Below are 15,074 nucleotides of genomic sequence, written 5' to 3' on the forward strand. Positions count from 1 at the left end.
ATTGATTTATTGGTTAATCCAACTACAGTCACAAGTTAGATTGACTTCATCATTTTATAATCACGTATGGATTTATATACATGTTGATATGTCTATGTATCCATATCATACATTACAAAAGCATACAAAAATGTTATTTTCATTAGTAAAATAAATTTTTGAATATACTTACCCGATGATCATGTAGCTGTCAACTCCGTTGCCCGACAGAAATCTACGGTCGGGATACGCCAGCGATCGCTATACAGGTGGGGGTGTACACAACAGCGCCATCTGTGAGTAGGTACTCAAGTACTTCTTGTCAACAAGAACTCAATTTTCTCCTCGGTCCACTGGTTCTCTATGGGGAGGAAGGGCGGGTTCTTAAATTCATGATCATCGGGTAAGTATATTCAAAAATTTATTTTACTAATGAAAATAACATTTTTCAATATTAATCTTACCCGATGATCATGTAGCTGATTCACACCCAGGGTGGTGGGTGGAGACCAGCATACATGTTAACAAAGAAGCTAAGTATCCCGTATTTCATTTTATCAGTTATTCAAAATAACAAACATAAAATAAATAAGTACCTGGTAAGGAAGTCGACTTGAACTATTACTCTGCCTTTTTTAAGTACGTCTTCCTTACCGAGTCTAGCGGTCCTCTTAGGATGCTGAACGACTCCTAGGTGCTGAAGTATAAAGGGCTGCAACCCATACTAAAGGACCTCATCACAACCTCTAACCTAGGCGCTTCTCAAGAAAGAATTTGACCACCCGCCAAATCAACCAGGATGCGGAAGGCTTCTTAGCCTTCCGTACAACCCAAAGAACAACAATAAAAAGTATTCAAGAGAAAGATTAAAAAGGTTATGGGATTATGGGAATGTAGTGGCTGAGCCCTCACCTACTACTGCACTCGCTGCTACGAATGGTCCCAGGGTGTAGCAGTTCTCGTAAAGAGACTGGACATCTTTGAGATAGAATGATGCGAACACTGACTTGCTTCTCCAATAGGTTGCATCCATAACACTCTGCAGAGAACGGTTCTGTTTGAAGGCCACTGAAGTAGCAACAGCTCTCACTTCATGTGTCCTTACCTTCAGCAAAGCAAGGTCTTCTTCCTTCAGATGAGAATGTGCTTCTCTAATCAGAAGCCTGATGTAGTAAGAAACTGCGTTCTTAGACATCGGTAGAGTAGGCTTCTTGATAGCACACCATAAAGCTTCTGATTGTCCTCGTAATGGCTTTGACCTTCTTAAATAGTACCTAAGAGCTCTTACTGGGCAAAGTACTCTCTCTAGTTCGTTCCCCACCAAGTTGGACAGGCTTGGGATCTCGAACGACTTAGGCCAAGGACGGGAAGGAAGCTCGTTTTTAGCCAAAAAACCGAGCTGCAAGGAACATGTAGCCGTTTCAGAAGTAAAACCTATGTTCCTGCTGAAGGCGTGGATCTCACTTACTCTTTTAGCTGTTGCTAAGCACACGAGGAAAAGAGTTTTTAATGTGAGGTCCTTAAAAGAGGCTGATTGGAGCGGTTCAAATCTTGATGACATTAGGAACCTTAAAACCACGTCTAGATTCCAGCCTGGAGTGGACAACCGACGTTCCTTTGAGGTCTCAAAAGACCTAAGGAGGTCCTGTAGATCTTTGTTGGTGGAAAGATCCAAGCCTCTGTGGCGGAATACCGCTGCCAACATAATTCTGTAACCCTTGATCGTAGGAGCTGATAGGGATCTTACGTTCCTTAGATGTAACAGGAAGTCAGCAATCTGGGTTACAGTGGTACTGGTTGAGGAAACTGCATTCGCCTTGCACCAGCTTCGGAAGACTTCCCATTTAGACTGATAGACTCTGAGAGTGGATGTCCTCCTTGCTCTGGCAATCGCTCTGGCTGCCTCCTTCGAAAAGCCTCTAGCTCTTGAGAGTCTTTCGATAGTCTGAAGGCAGTCAGACGAAGAGCGTGGAGGTTTGGGTGTACCTTCTTTACGTGAGGTTGACGCAGAAGGTCCACTCTTAGAGGAAGAGTCCTGGGAACGTCGACTAGCCATTGCAGTACCTCGGTGAACCATTCTCTCGCGGGCCAGAGGGGAGCAACCAACGTCAGCCGTGTCCCTTTGCGAGAGGAGAACTTCTGAAGTACCCTGTTGACAATCTTGAACGGCGGGAACGCATACAGGTCGAGATGGGACCAATCCAGCAGAAAGGCATCCACGTGAACTGCTGCTGGGTCTGGAATCGGAGAACAATACATTGGGAGCCTCCTGGTCATCGAGGTAGCGAATAGATCTATGGTTGGCTGACCCCACAGGGCCCATAGTCTGCTGCAAACATACTTGTGAAGGGTCCACTCTGTGGGGATGACCTGACCCTTCCGGCTGAGGCGATCTGCCATGACATTCATATCGCCCTGAATGAACCTCGTTACCAGCGAAAGCTTTCGATCGTTTGACCAAATGAGGAGGTCCCTTGCGATCTCGAACAACTTCCTCGAATGAGTCCCTCCCTGCTTGGAGATCTAAGCCAAGGCTGTGGTGTTGTCGGAGTTCACCTCCACCACCTTGTTTAGCTGGAGGGACTTGAAGTTTATCAAGGCCAGATGAACCGCCAACAACTCCTTGCAATTGATGTGAAGTGTCCTTTGCTCCTGATTCCATGTGCCCGAGCATTCCTGTCCGTCCAGTGTCGCACCCCAGCCCGTGTCCGATGCGTCCGAGAAGAGACGGTGGTCGGGGGTCTGAACAGCCAAAGGTAGACCTTCCTTGAGAAGAATGCTGTTCTTCCACCACGTTAGAGTAGACCTCATCTCTTCGGAAACAGGCACTGAGACCGCCTCTAGCGTCGTGTCCTTTATCCAGTGAGCAGCTAGATGATACTGAAGGGGGCGGAGGTGGAGTCTCCCTAACTCGATGAACTGGGCCAGCGATGAAAGTGTCCCTGTTAGACTCATCCACTGCCTGACTGAACATCGGTTCCTTCTCAGCATGCTCTGGATGCATTCTAGGGCTTGATTGATCCTTGGGGCCGACGGAAAAGCCCGAAAAGCTCGACTCTGAATCTCCATACCTAGATAGACAATGGTCTGGGATGGGACGAGCTGGGACTTCTCTATATTGACCAGGAGGCCCAGTTCCTTGGTCAGGTCCATAGTCCATCTGAGATTCTCCAGACAGCGACGACTTGTTGGAGCTCTTAAAAGCCAGTCGTCCAAATAGAGGGAGGCTCTGATGTCTGCCAAGTGAAGGAATTTCGCAATATTCCTCATCAGTCTGGTAAACACAAGAGGTGCCGTGCTTAGGCCAAAGCACAGGGCTTGGAACTGGTACACAACCTTTCCAAAGACGAACCTTAGGAAAGGTTGGGAGTCTGGATGGATGGGGACGTGAAAGTACGCGTCTTTCAGGTCTAACGAGACCATCCAGTCCTCCTGCCTGACCGCTGCTAGGACCGACTTCGTCGTCTCCATCGTGAACGTCTGCTTGGTGACAAAAGCATTGAGAGCACTGACGTCCAGCACCGGTCTCCAACCTCCTGTCTTCTTCGCTACCAGGAAGAGACGGTTGTAGAAGCCCGGGGATTGATGGTCCCGGACTATGACTACCGCTTCCTTTTGTAGCAAGAGCGACACCTCTTGTTGCAACGCTAGCCTCTTGTCCTTCTCCTTGTAGTTGGGAGAGAGGTTGATGGGAGATGAAGCTAGAGGGGGACTGCGGCAGAACGGAATTCTGTATCCCTCCCTTAGCCACTTCACAGACTGAGCGTCTGCACCTCTGCTCTCCCAAGCTTGCCAGAAGGTCTTGAGTCTGGCTCCCACTGCTGTCTGGAGAGGAAGAAAGTCAAAACTTGCCTTTTGCGGACTTGGAACCCTTCTTGGATTTGCCATGGTGACTGTCGGCACGGGTACCTCCTCTGCTGGAGGTTCTGCCACGAAAGGGCGGGATGAACCGAGTTGCAGGAGTGTCTACTGCTGCAGGGCGGAAGGGTCTAGGCACGGAAGGTAAGGTTTTAGCCTTACGTGCAGAAGATGCCATCAGATCATGGGTATCCTTCTGGATAAGAGAGGCAGCCATCCCCTTAATCAGCTCCTCCGGAAACACACTTGGAGAGAGGAGCAAACAACAACTCTGACTTCTGGCAAGGAGTGATACCAGCCGATAAGAAGGAGCAAAGATGTTCTCTCTTCTTGAGCACTCCCGACACGTACGAAGCCGCAAGTTCACCAGACCCATCCCGAATGGCTTTGTCCATGCTAGACATGATCAGCATGGCAGAGTCCCTATCTGAAGGGGAAGTCTTCCTGCTTAAGGCTCCCAAACACCAATCGAGGAAGTTGAAGATCTCGAAGGCACGAAAGACTCCCTTCAACAGATGATCCATATCAGAAAAGGACCAGCAGATCTTCGATCGTCTCATAGCCAACCTGCGGGGAGAGTCAACCAGACTTGAGAAGTCGCCCTGGGCAGAGGCAGGAACTCCCAAGCCGGGTTCCTCTCCCGTGGCATACCAGACGCTCGACTTGGAAGCAAGCTTGGTAGGCGGAAAGATGAATGCAGTCTTTCCCAGTTGCTTCTTGGAATGCAACCACTCTCCCATAACCCTCAAAGCTCTCTTAGAAGATCGTGCGAGAACAAGCTTGGTGAAGGCAGGCGCAGCAGACTGCATGCCCAGAGCAAACTCGGAGGGAGGAGAGCGAGGGGTTGCAGACACAAACTGCTCAGGATACAAGTCCCTGAACAAAGCAAGGACTTTACGAAAGTCTAAGGAGGGAGGCGTAGACTTGGGCCCTTCAAAGTCAGAGTGTGGCTCATCCAAGTGTGCAGCTTCGTCATCCGATACTCCATCATCCGAAAGCTGAGTAGGAAGTGGCAAAGGCAGAGCAGAAAGCTGAACGGCTGAATCCGGCAGAACGGGTGCATGCGTAGCTGCGGATCCAACATCATGCCGCTGCTGGTCAGTCTGCGAACTGGCAACAACAAAAGCAGAGTGCTGGTGCGTGGGTGGGGCTGCGGTGGGTTGCGGAGCATGCTGTATGGTATGCGGAGCATGCTGTATGGTATGCGGCGCATGCCGCATGGGTTGCGGAGAAAGCCGCATAGTGCTGGAACCCGGCAGCTCTACAGCAGCAAGAACATGCGTCTGGCAGGGTGGACTGCGCATCGGTGGTGGAGCTCTCACAGGTGGAGTGTGGGAGCAGGCAGCCGCAGTATCTGCTGAGCGCACAACCTCGGCGGGTTGTAGGTTAACAGGTGCAGTGTTAACCTTCTCAGCATGATACTCCTGCATGAATGCCGCAAGCTGAGACTGCATAGTCTGCAGCATGGACCACTTAGGGTCTACCGTGGTTGGAGCAACAACAGACGGAGCAGAGGCCTGTTGTGGAACCACTCTACCTCTCTTGGGAGGTGTGCAGTCATCAGATGACTGCAGCGAGTCCGAACTGACCCAGTGGCTACACCTGGGCCGTTGGACTCGCTCGGAAGGGACCTTACGTTTGAGTGGTCGTGAGACCTTGGTCCATCGTTTCCTCCTGGAAACTTCTTCCACAGACGAGGAATGTAAGGGCTCATTCGTCTGTTTGTGGATGGGACGATCTTGAACAGATACGTCCGCAACCACTGAGGATACATCCGTGCGCCGATCAAGGCCTGCCGAACCCTTTGGTCCTTCGACATTGCTTCTCCCCTGGGCTTGGGAGCTTGCAAGAGGTCCCGGACTGGGAGGACGACTGGCACGCACAGATGTACCCTCATGCGCAACACTGACACTTTTCACATCACTAGCACTGATAACACTTCCCACTGCACTTTTCGCTTTCAGCTCTCTGACATCTGCCAAGAGCTGATTACGGTCATTAGCCAATGACTCCACTCGGTCACCGAGAGCCTGAATGGCACGCAACATATCCGCCATGGATGGCTGAGCACTAGTAGCAGGTTCGGGAGTCACCACCACAGGGGAAGGAAAAGGTTGAGGGGCATGGGGAGAGGAAAAATCCACAGAGCGAGAAGAACTCCTCCTGATTCTCTCCTTCTCTAACCTACGTGCATTTTTGAGGAATTCGTTAAAATCGAATTCCGAAAGCCCAGCGCATTCCCCACATCGATCTTCCAATTGACAGGATTTACCCCTACAATTGGAACAAACGGTGTGAGGATCTATAGAGGCCTTCGGAAGACGCCTAGCACAAGTCCTAACACTACACTGCCTGTATTTAGGGACTTGAGACTGGTCAGACATCTTGAATTTAGAAGTAGTCAAGGGGGAATTCCAAAATCTAGCAAAGTTCGTTAACAATTAATCCAAATTAATTCCAAAAGCTTGCTAAGCTAATGATAAAGCTTCCTGAATAGCGAAGGCTAAACTCTAGAGTAAATACATCACCAAATCGTGAACAACAACTCCAGAATCAACAGCGTATCCAAGTAGGTCTTGCCGGCGGCACGACAGAGGAAAAATTGAGTTCTTGTTGACAAGAAGTACTTGAGTACCTACTCACAGATGGCGCTGTTGTGTACACCCCCACCTGGATAGCGATCGCTGGCGTATCCCGACCGTAGATTTCTGTCGGGCAACGGAGTTGACAGCTACATGATCATCGGGTAAGATTAATATTGAAAATTACATTTATACAGAACATATGCAACTACAAATACAAAAACTTTGGCATTTCAAGTGAAATGTATTTTCTTAATAGAATTTATGGTAATATATACTTTTTGTAGTTATGATTAATTGGTTGATTATTAGATATTATCTGGCTTCATAACAGCTAAGGTCATGGAGGCCAACAAATTTAGTTAACAAAAATGATGAATTCCTTATTTGTGATGCTTAAATCTTATTGAATAACTTATTTTCCACATAAAACTTAAGAAGGCAATCCCCATTGCACTCTAGTCCCAGAATATTTGATACTATGTAAATGCCACTGATAATCTCTTATTTAAGTAATTTTGACAATCAATCATTACATGCTTAACAGTCAATGGCACCAAGTAATTTTGACAGAATGGTTGATATTCTCCACTGATCAAATAGTTGCGCGTCAATCCAGTGTGTGACCAACTCTCATTCAGCTTGACTTTTCCGTGTCAAAATATGTCCATGGGTGAGATGACTTAACAATTTCACTTATTTTCTGATTTTTCAGCTCCTAATAAATGTTCCAAGTGTCTCTAAGTATAGACTGAATTATGGGTAACATTTTCTTTGCAAGTACAATAAATTATTTCTAATACAACTATGAAATACACCCTTTGTCAGAGTCTGCTTTCTCGTTTTCCTTGATATCGACATGAGAAGGAATCCATTAAAAATTTAATATTTTTACCTTTATTTCCCATCAAATACAGCCATTCAAGAATCTCTTTCAATATTGGATGCAATGACTTAAGGAGTTGCAAAAAATAACAATCTTTATAAGGTACCCATAAAATTTCCTTGTCTGCCATTAAAATAGAATAGCTTTCAGCTGTAATAATGGATGCTTGGTCAGGTAATCTAACATTGTGGGCATAGTTTTGAAAACATATCCCAAATCCAACGTCAGCACTGGACTTGGATCCATCTGTAAAAATTAAAACGAGTCCTTATAGCATTCTTTGGATATTTCTCGTTTTGAATCACATGCACATTTACAGAATTCTACCGAGGTTAGATTCTATGGGGGTACTTTAAGAGTAGTCTACTGGTAAAATTTTCCCCTTGGGAATTTAAGTCCTCCAAGCTTCTTAAAGCTCAAAATATTAGAGGTTTAGAGTATCTGGGGGAAAAAAAAAAAACAAAATAATAAAGGGATTTTGACGAAGGAAAAATCTATTTCTGGGCGAGAGACCTGTGCCGCCCAGTGAAATACTCCTAGAGCACTATTTCTAAGGAATATAACTGCTATATATTACCAGAGAAAAAAAGCATAGGAATGCCAGGTTGAACCCAGCTCGCTCACCTATATAAGGTGTCGGTATAAAATACTGGGGCGTGATAATTCACAACCAGAGGTCTCGCACTATTTAGATATCTCCTCTTCAAAATCCCCGCCACAGCGAGGTGCCGTTCAACACTACTACCACTAACCCAACCCACGCCAGTGACGTCACTCCTCATAGCACCCAAGGTTTGGGGCCCATGTTGGGAGGGAAGTCAAGGGAGGGTTCACTGGGCGGCACAGGTCTCTCGCCCAGAAATAGATTTTTCCTTCGTCAAAATCCCTTTTCTGGGCTCCGACCTGTGCCGCGCAGTGAAATAGTACCAGAGAAATGGTCCCAAATCTTGGAACAATACCTGAGGAAGTAAAATAAAATCCAAAATAACAGGTAAGAGGATAGCAAGACATAGTTGATTAAGGTTCACTATGTTCAGGAGGAATCACATTCCCTGCTGCCACTGTAGCAAATATAAGGCTTCCAGAGGTTTTAAGCAGTGGCGTTTAAATACTGTTGGAGACTTCCGGCCTGTATATTTAGTAAGTCCAGTGAAGTTCATAGTAATTAACTGAGGTAGCTACAGCTCATATATCATGGACGTGAGGGAGTGATGTGGGAATGATTCTAGGTAGCCCGTTAATGAAATGCAGAATCTTCTGTCTGAGTCCTTTCAGGATGATGGTTCTTCACCTTCTCTAATGGGTAAGGGCCCCGAGGACTGAACGGGAGATATGTTTAAGTAGGCTTCCAGAGTGTTTACTGGACATAAAGATGGGTCCTGCGGAAGTGGGACAATCTTCCAGGGGAACCGTCTGTCCTGGGGGTCCTCATTTTCGCTAAAAATCTTTTGTCAGGGGAAAGGAGTACTTCCCCTGACGAGAGAAATTCAATATGACCTGGATCTCTAGACAAGGCTGAAAGTTTTGATATTCTGTCGCCAGAAGTCAGGTTCATTAAGAACAAGGATTTCCTAACCAATGGAATATAATGGCAAGTCTCGTTAAGAGTGTCTGAAGCCAACTTAAGTACGTCATTCAGAAACCAGGAAACTGAGCTAGGGTGAGTTGATGGTTTCAATCTGGCGCAGGTTCTCGGGATGGATGAGAAGTATGAATCTGTAAGGGCAATATTAAAGCCAATTGTAAAACCTTCAAGGCTGACTTAATTTGTGGTAATAGTACAAGTCGCTAAGTCTGATTCAAATAAAATTCTGAAGAAGGTTACTGTCAGATTCATAGTCATCGTCTCAACCTTTGAGTCCCTTAAAAACTGGCAAGTTTCATAACAGCCGAATCATACTGTCGAAGGGTGGATCCCCTCTTATCTGATTCTAAAAATAACGTATTTGAGGATCAATATCTGCACCTCTTGAGCTGCAAATTTCATAAAGTCCAGAAAGGTAGGGCATTCTGAATTTGAGGAAGCTAACACACAGCGAGTTGTACTGCTTGTGTTAGTATTGGATTGGGGATCTGTCGAGGTGGAGACCCAGTTCCACCAGAAGGGGAAACCCGTTGTGCTTGGGCCAGATGGGGACTACTAGAGCAACTTGGCCTTTGAAAGTCCTGAGCTTGTCTAACACTTTCATCGACAGATTTATTGGTGGGAATAGGTAAATTCTCTCCCAAGTGTTCCAGACTAATGATAGTGCGTCTGTGGCGTAAGCCCGAGGATCCGGGCTGGGAGCTACGTAGCACTCTAGTTGTAGTTGGACTTTGTTGCAAACAGATCTATCTGGAGATCCGGAACCTGAGAAAGAATCCAACCAAAGGACATTGGGTCTAGTGACCACTCCGACTCCAGCGGAGTTGTCCTCGAAAGTGCGTCCGCCACTATCTATCTAGAAGAAACCTGATATGTTGGTTTTTGGTTGGAGCCGGTTGCTTAAGGTCAAAAATACCGCCATGGCCTCTAAAACATTGATATGAAGTTGGCGGAATATTGTCGACCATAGTCCCAGGACTTTCGTGTACTGAGAGTATCCCCCCCCCCCCCCCCCCCCCCCCCCCCGCCTGTTAGGGAGGCGTCTGTGTAAATGACGAGCTTGGGGGTGGATATTGTAAGGAAACGGATTTGCCAGATTTTGACCTTTGTCCATGGTTGAAGTCTTTTCTTCAGAATTGGTTGGAGTCGAGCCCTTTGTCTCGATATTACTCGTTTTCCTGGAGCACCATACTCGGCTTATATCTTTCAGTCTGGCCTTCAGTAGTATACTGTATCTGTTACTGAGGCAAACTGGAGGGCACCCAGGATTCTCTCTTGATTTCTTCTGGAAGACAATTTGTCTTTGAGAAAACGTATTGTGTTTTGCTATATCGTTCCTCTTGGCTGTTGGGAGACAGAGTGTGGGAGCATAGAACCCATTGAATCCTAACCATTGAAACTTGTCCTCGGGACCAAACGAGATTTCTCGAAGTTGATTTGGAACCAAAACTGTTGTAAGAGATTATCACTCTGTAGTTGCTGTGAGGCAGTTTGCCTAGTTGAAGCCTAGAAACGGACGAAAATGCCTTGCTTTCGGAACATGATAGCAAACGTCTGCAAGATCCATAGGGGAGGTGACGGCCCCACAGAGAAGCAAGGTCCGCACCTGAGAGATGGTCAGCATGTGAAACTTGTTGCATTAAATGTAAGAATTCAGAAGCGACAGGTCTAGGATTACTCTTCGCTATTCTGAGTCTTTCTTTGGCCCGCTGAACAAGTGATCCTGAAATTACAAACGATTTACTTTCTTTATTGCTTCCTTTTGCAATAAATCGTTTTCATATAAGACTAGCTCTTCCGCTGGATGTTGATGAAAACTGGTTGGTGGAGGGGGCCATTCTATCCAACTCCACCCCAGACCTTTGGAAATTATACTGAAAGCCCAAATGTTGAACGTTCAACGGTTCCGGAAGATGTAAAGTCCTACCCCTACCTGAGAACTCCCAATGATTTGCTGCGGATTTACCTCCTCGGCCTCGAGAGTAGCTGTTGCGAAACGTTCCTCTCGAGCTAGCGCCTCTGGGGCGCTGGTAACCCTGGAAAGCACCCTGAGTTTCAAAGGTGGGCCTAAGGGCTGGGGAAGTAGCATAGGAGGTAGTTGCTACTTGGGACTGAGGAACCAGCACGTATTGCTGTTGGGGTTGACCCTTCGAAGTGAAAGGTTGACTCCCTTGTGCCACCGGGATGGTTTGAACCACCTGTTGGGACTGCCGGTTTGGAAGTAATGGAAAGATCTCAGACTCTTTCTACCTCGAGATTGGTTGCTGGCCGGTTCGAACTTGTGCTTGGGGACTAAGCCCATCGAACCTTGAGGCTCTGATTGACCCTAGCAGCTCCAGACTGGGGCTTTAATGAGCTTGTTAGGCTCATGTCTGATAGTGGCCTCAGACAAGACATGCCTACAGCAACGACGTCTGGCCGCAAAGAAGTCGTAGGAATCAGACAGTAAGGTTTGAAGTAATGACTTCGTCAAGACCTTAAAAGGTGGTTCTTCTTCATACATTAAAGAGGTCTTTTCTGCCATTGTAGCCGAGTAGATAGGTCTACTCAGGCGCATACAGGCTTCGAGCTCGAGGCATATCAGAGATTCTGGAAGCCTGGGTAGCCACTCACTGAACTGTAGGGGAGCACAGTCAGCGCTTAATTTACCCGATGAGAAGGTCGCCGGGGCGTTAGTCCAGCAATCGTGATCCCCCAGGGACAGGAGGGAGGTCGGATGCGTTTCCTTCAGCTGCGGTAACGGCTTGTCCTCGTTTATTGCCTGCTGAGCAAGGTCCGATATCTTAGTGACACACGGAGTAGGGGTTTACTCCTCCACTAGAAACATCGTGTACGGGCTCTTGTGAGGTGTTAACGTAGTGTTAACACACTCCCACTCGTTTAAGGGCCGGACCCAGGTGGACTGAGCCTGCCCCTTTGGGTACATTTTGGTTTCTTTGGGGACCTTGTCAAACCTTACGAGTGTCTCCTCGGTAAGGCATGCGAAACCAGAGAGAGGGAACTGTAGACCCGGCGGGTAGAATTCAAAATCTTCTACAGTCCGGGTGCCAAACCCTTCGATGGTTAACATACCATCTTTGAAGGGAGAGCGCAAGGCCCCCTTCCACGGATTGCTTTCGACGAATTCCGGGAGCTTAGAGGCATCCGGGATGATATATTGTACTGTTGAGGTAGCCCATAACAAATGAGACCCTGTATGAGGCTATCTGGTTTAGCACTCTCTCTTCCCCCTAATGGGCAATAATTCCATTCAATTGTCAAGTTCACAGAGGCACCAGGAATCTTCCATCCTATAATTCGTGGTGACTCGGTATGTGACACGAGGTTTGAGCCAGTGAGCTACAGAGGTCCGTAAATTATATACAGTGATACCTCGGTACTCGACCATAATCCGTTCGAGATCCGTGTTCGACCTCCGATTTGTTCGAGTACCGAATTTTTTTTCCCCATAAGAAATAATGGTATATATTCTATTCCGTTCCCAAGCACTCGAACAGGCCCAAAATATTAATAAAACGTGTACCTAAACAACAATAATTATCTAAATGTGTATGAAATTGGTCAGAAAATCCTATAAAACAATTTTAAACCATTTACTGTACTAAAATAAAACAATTTTAAACCATTTTCTGTACTGTAGTGAACATACCTTTGAGCAGCGGTTCGATGGCATACAGGGATGGATGTGGAGAGGATGGAAGGGGGAGGTTACTGCTTGGAAGGAGAGTCCCCTTCCATGATGTGGCGGGGTAGTTCTCCTTCAGGAGTTGTTTCTCTCTCCAATGAAAGGGTGGGCAGATCTATTTCAGGGGTTTCTTCTCTTCTTTGTCTCTTCTTTGGAGGAGAAACAGGCTTTGATGTAGCAGCTTTCTTTTCTTTTGTGAAAAACTGGTCTATTGTTAATTGTTTCTTCCTCCTCTGCAGTATTCTTCGAAAATGATACATGACACTATCATTAAACATATGCACTGCCCGGTTTGCTACTGCAATTTCTGGGTGGTATTTTTCAGCAAAAGCCTGCACATCTGCCCACTTGGAACAAATTTCATTGATGAGAGAACTTGGAACATCCTCCCTTACCTCATCCTCTTCTGAAGATTCCTGCTCCACAATCAGATCCTGCTGCTGTTGTTGTTGCAGGTGCAACAATTCCTCCACAGTCAACTCGGTAGAATGGCTTTCTACAAGCTCATCAATATCATCCTTGTCGACCTCAAGCCCCAAACTCCTGCCCATGACAACAATTTCCTCAACGACATCAGTGTCATCAGAAATTACAGGGGTAGCAGTGCTTGGACCCGCCTCTGGTTGGAAACCTTCAAACTCCCTCTCTGTGACACATGATGGCCACAGCTTACGCCAGGCAGAGTTCAATGTCCTATAGGTCACACCTCGCCAAGCTTGGTCAATCATGTTAACAGAGTTGAGGATGCTGAAGTGTTCCTTCCAGAATTCCTTTAGGGTCAACTTCGTGTCACTGGTCACTTCAAAACACTTTCTGAAAAGGGCCTTGGTATAGAGTTTTTTGAAGTTTGAAATGACCTGTTGGTCCATGGGCTGGAGTATGGGAGTAGTATTGGGGGGCAAGAATTTGATTTTGATAAAGCTGTATTCTTCTTTCAAGTCATCCTCGAGACCTGGAGGATGTGCAGGAGCATTGTCCATAACCAGAAGACATTTCATTGGCAAGCTCTTTTCAATGAGGTAAGCCTTAACCTGGGGGGCAAACACTTCGTTTATCCACTCAGTAAAGAATTGTCTTGTGACCCAAGATTTAGTGTTCGAGCGCCACATAACTGGTAGTGCACTTTTACAAATATTATTTCGTTTGAACACCCGGGGGTTGTCCGAGTGGTACACTAACAAGGGTTTGATCTTGCAATCGCCACTTGCATTTGCACACAGCAACAATGTTAGCCTATCTTTCATTGGCTTGTGACCTGGCATCTTCGTCTCGTCCTTGGTAATGTACGTATTGGCTGGCATTTTCTTCCAAAATAACCCAGTCTCATCACAATTAAAGACTTGTTGTGCGATCAAATTTTGTTCATTTATGTACCGATCGAATTCCCCCACGTATTTATCGGCTGCAATTTGATCCGAACTAGCTGCCTCCCCATGCCTAGTAACACGATGAATACCTGTTCTATTACGAAACTTTTCAAACCAACCCCTGCTCGCTTTAAATGTAAATGAATCACTTTCACTGGTACTCGGACTTTTCTTCACTAATTCTTCATAGATATGCAACGCTTTTTCACAAATGAACGCTTCACTAACACTTTCCCCGGCCAACTGTTTTTCTTTAATAAATATTAAAAGCAACTTTTCCATCTCCTCAATCACTTGTGGCCTTTGCTTAGTTACCGCCGTAACTCCCGTTGCAACATTCGCCTTCTTAATCATTTCTTTATGCTTTAAAAACGTAGAAATGGTCGACTTCGCCATTCCGTATTCTACCGCTAAATCGGACACTCGTACACCATTCTCATATTTCGCTATAATTTCCTTCTTCAACTCGATCGTTGTTCGCACTGTTTTCCTCTTCTCCTTCCCCTTAACACTCATTACTTTCTTGGGACTCATTATGAAAGCTAAAAAAGCAATTAAAAGCACTGAAAATCACTAAATCACAACGAATGCTGATCGCGCGTTGTCTGAGTGACGCTCTCGAGAGAACTGATGCTTCCCGAACAAGCGAGAGTGGCCGAGATGGCGCGATCATCACAAAGCCCATGCGGTCGTCACGTGTTCGGCTGGTCGAGTACCGAATTTTTGGTCGAGCACCGCAGCAAAAATTTCTCGAAAATTTTGGTCGAACTCCGAATTGTTCGAGTATAGAGTCGTTCGACTACCGAGGTATCACTGTATATATGTATATATATGGATAAATATCAGCACAACATCGTGTTCAAATAGAAATAAATTTCTACCTCATCCCTGGGATCGGTCGCTGGCCTCTTCTAATGAAAGGTCAGGTTGAAACTAACCATGCCACGAGAGGCCATGCATCAATCTTGAAAGGGCTGCCGGATCGAAGGGAGCCTCCGGGGTCGTAGGTTTCAGGCCGGGCTTCGCTCTCGACCCAAGAGAAGTCTTAACTGGTTTGGTGATTTGGAAGACCTGTGAGTCTTTGGTAGGGCTGGCAGGTAGCTTTAACTTTAGGGACAACGGGACGTGGCCC

General features: G+C 46.4%; 1 protein-coding gene across 1 annotated transcript in view; it reads right to left on the reverse strand.

The window, feature by feature from the left end:
- Positions 1-15,074, reverse strand: part of LOC137615275 (secretion-regulating guanine nucleotide exchange factor) — a 660,562-nt gene that overhangs the window by 540,639 nt on the left and 104,849 nt on the right. The window lies entirely within an intron of this gene.

This window comes from Palaemon carinicauda, chromosome 21 (assembly GCF_036898095.1).
Source record: "Palaemon carinicauda isolate YSFRI2023 chromosome 21, ASM3689809v2, whole genome shotgun sequence".
Taxonomy (NCBI): Eukaryota; Metazoa; Arthropoda; class Malacostraca; order Decapoda; family Palaemonidae; genus Palaemon; species Palaemon carinicauda.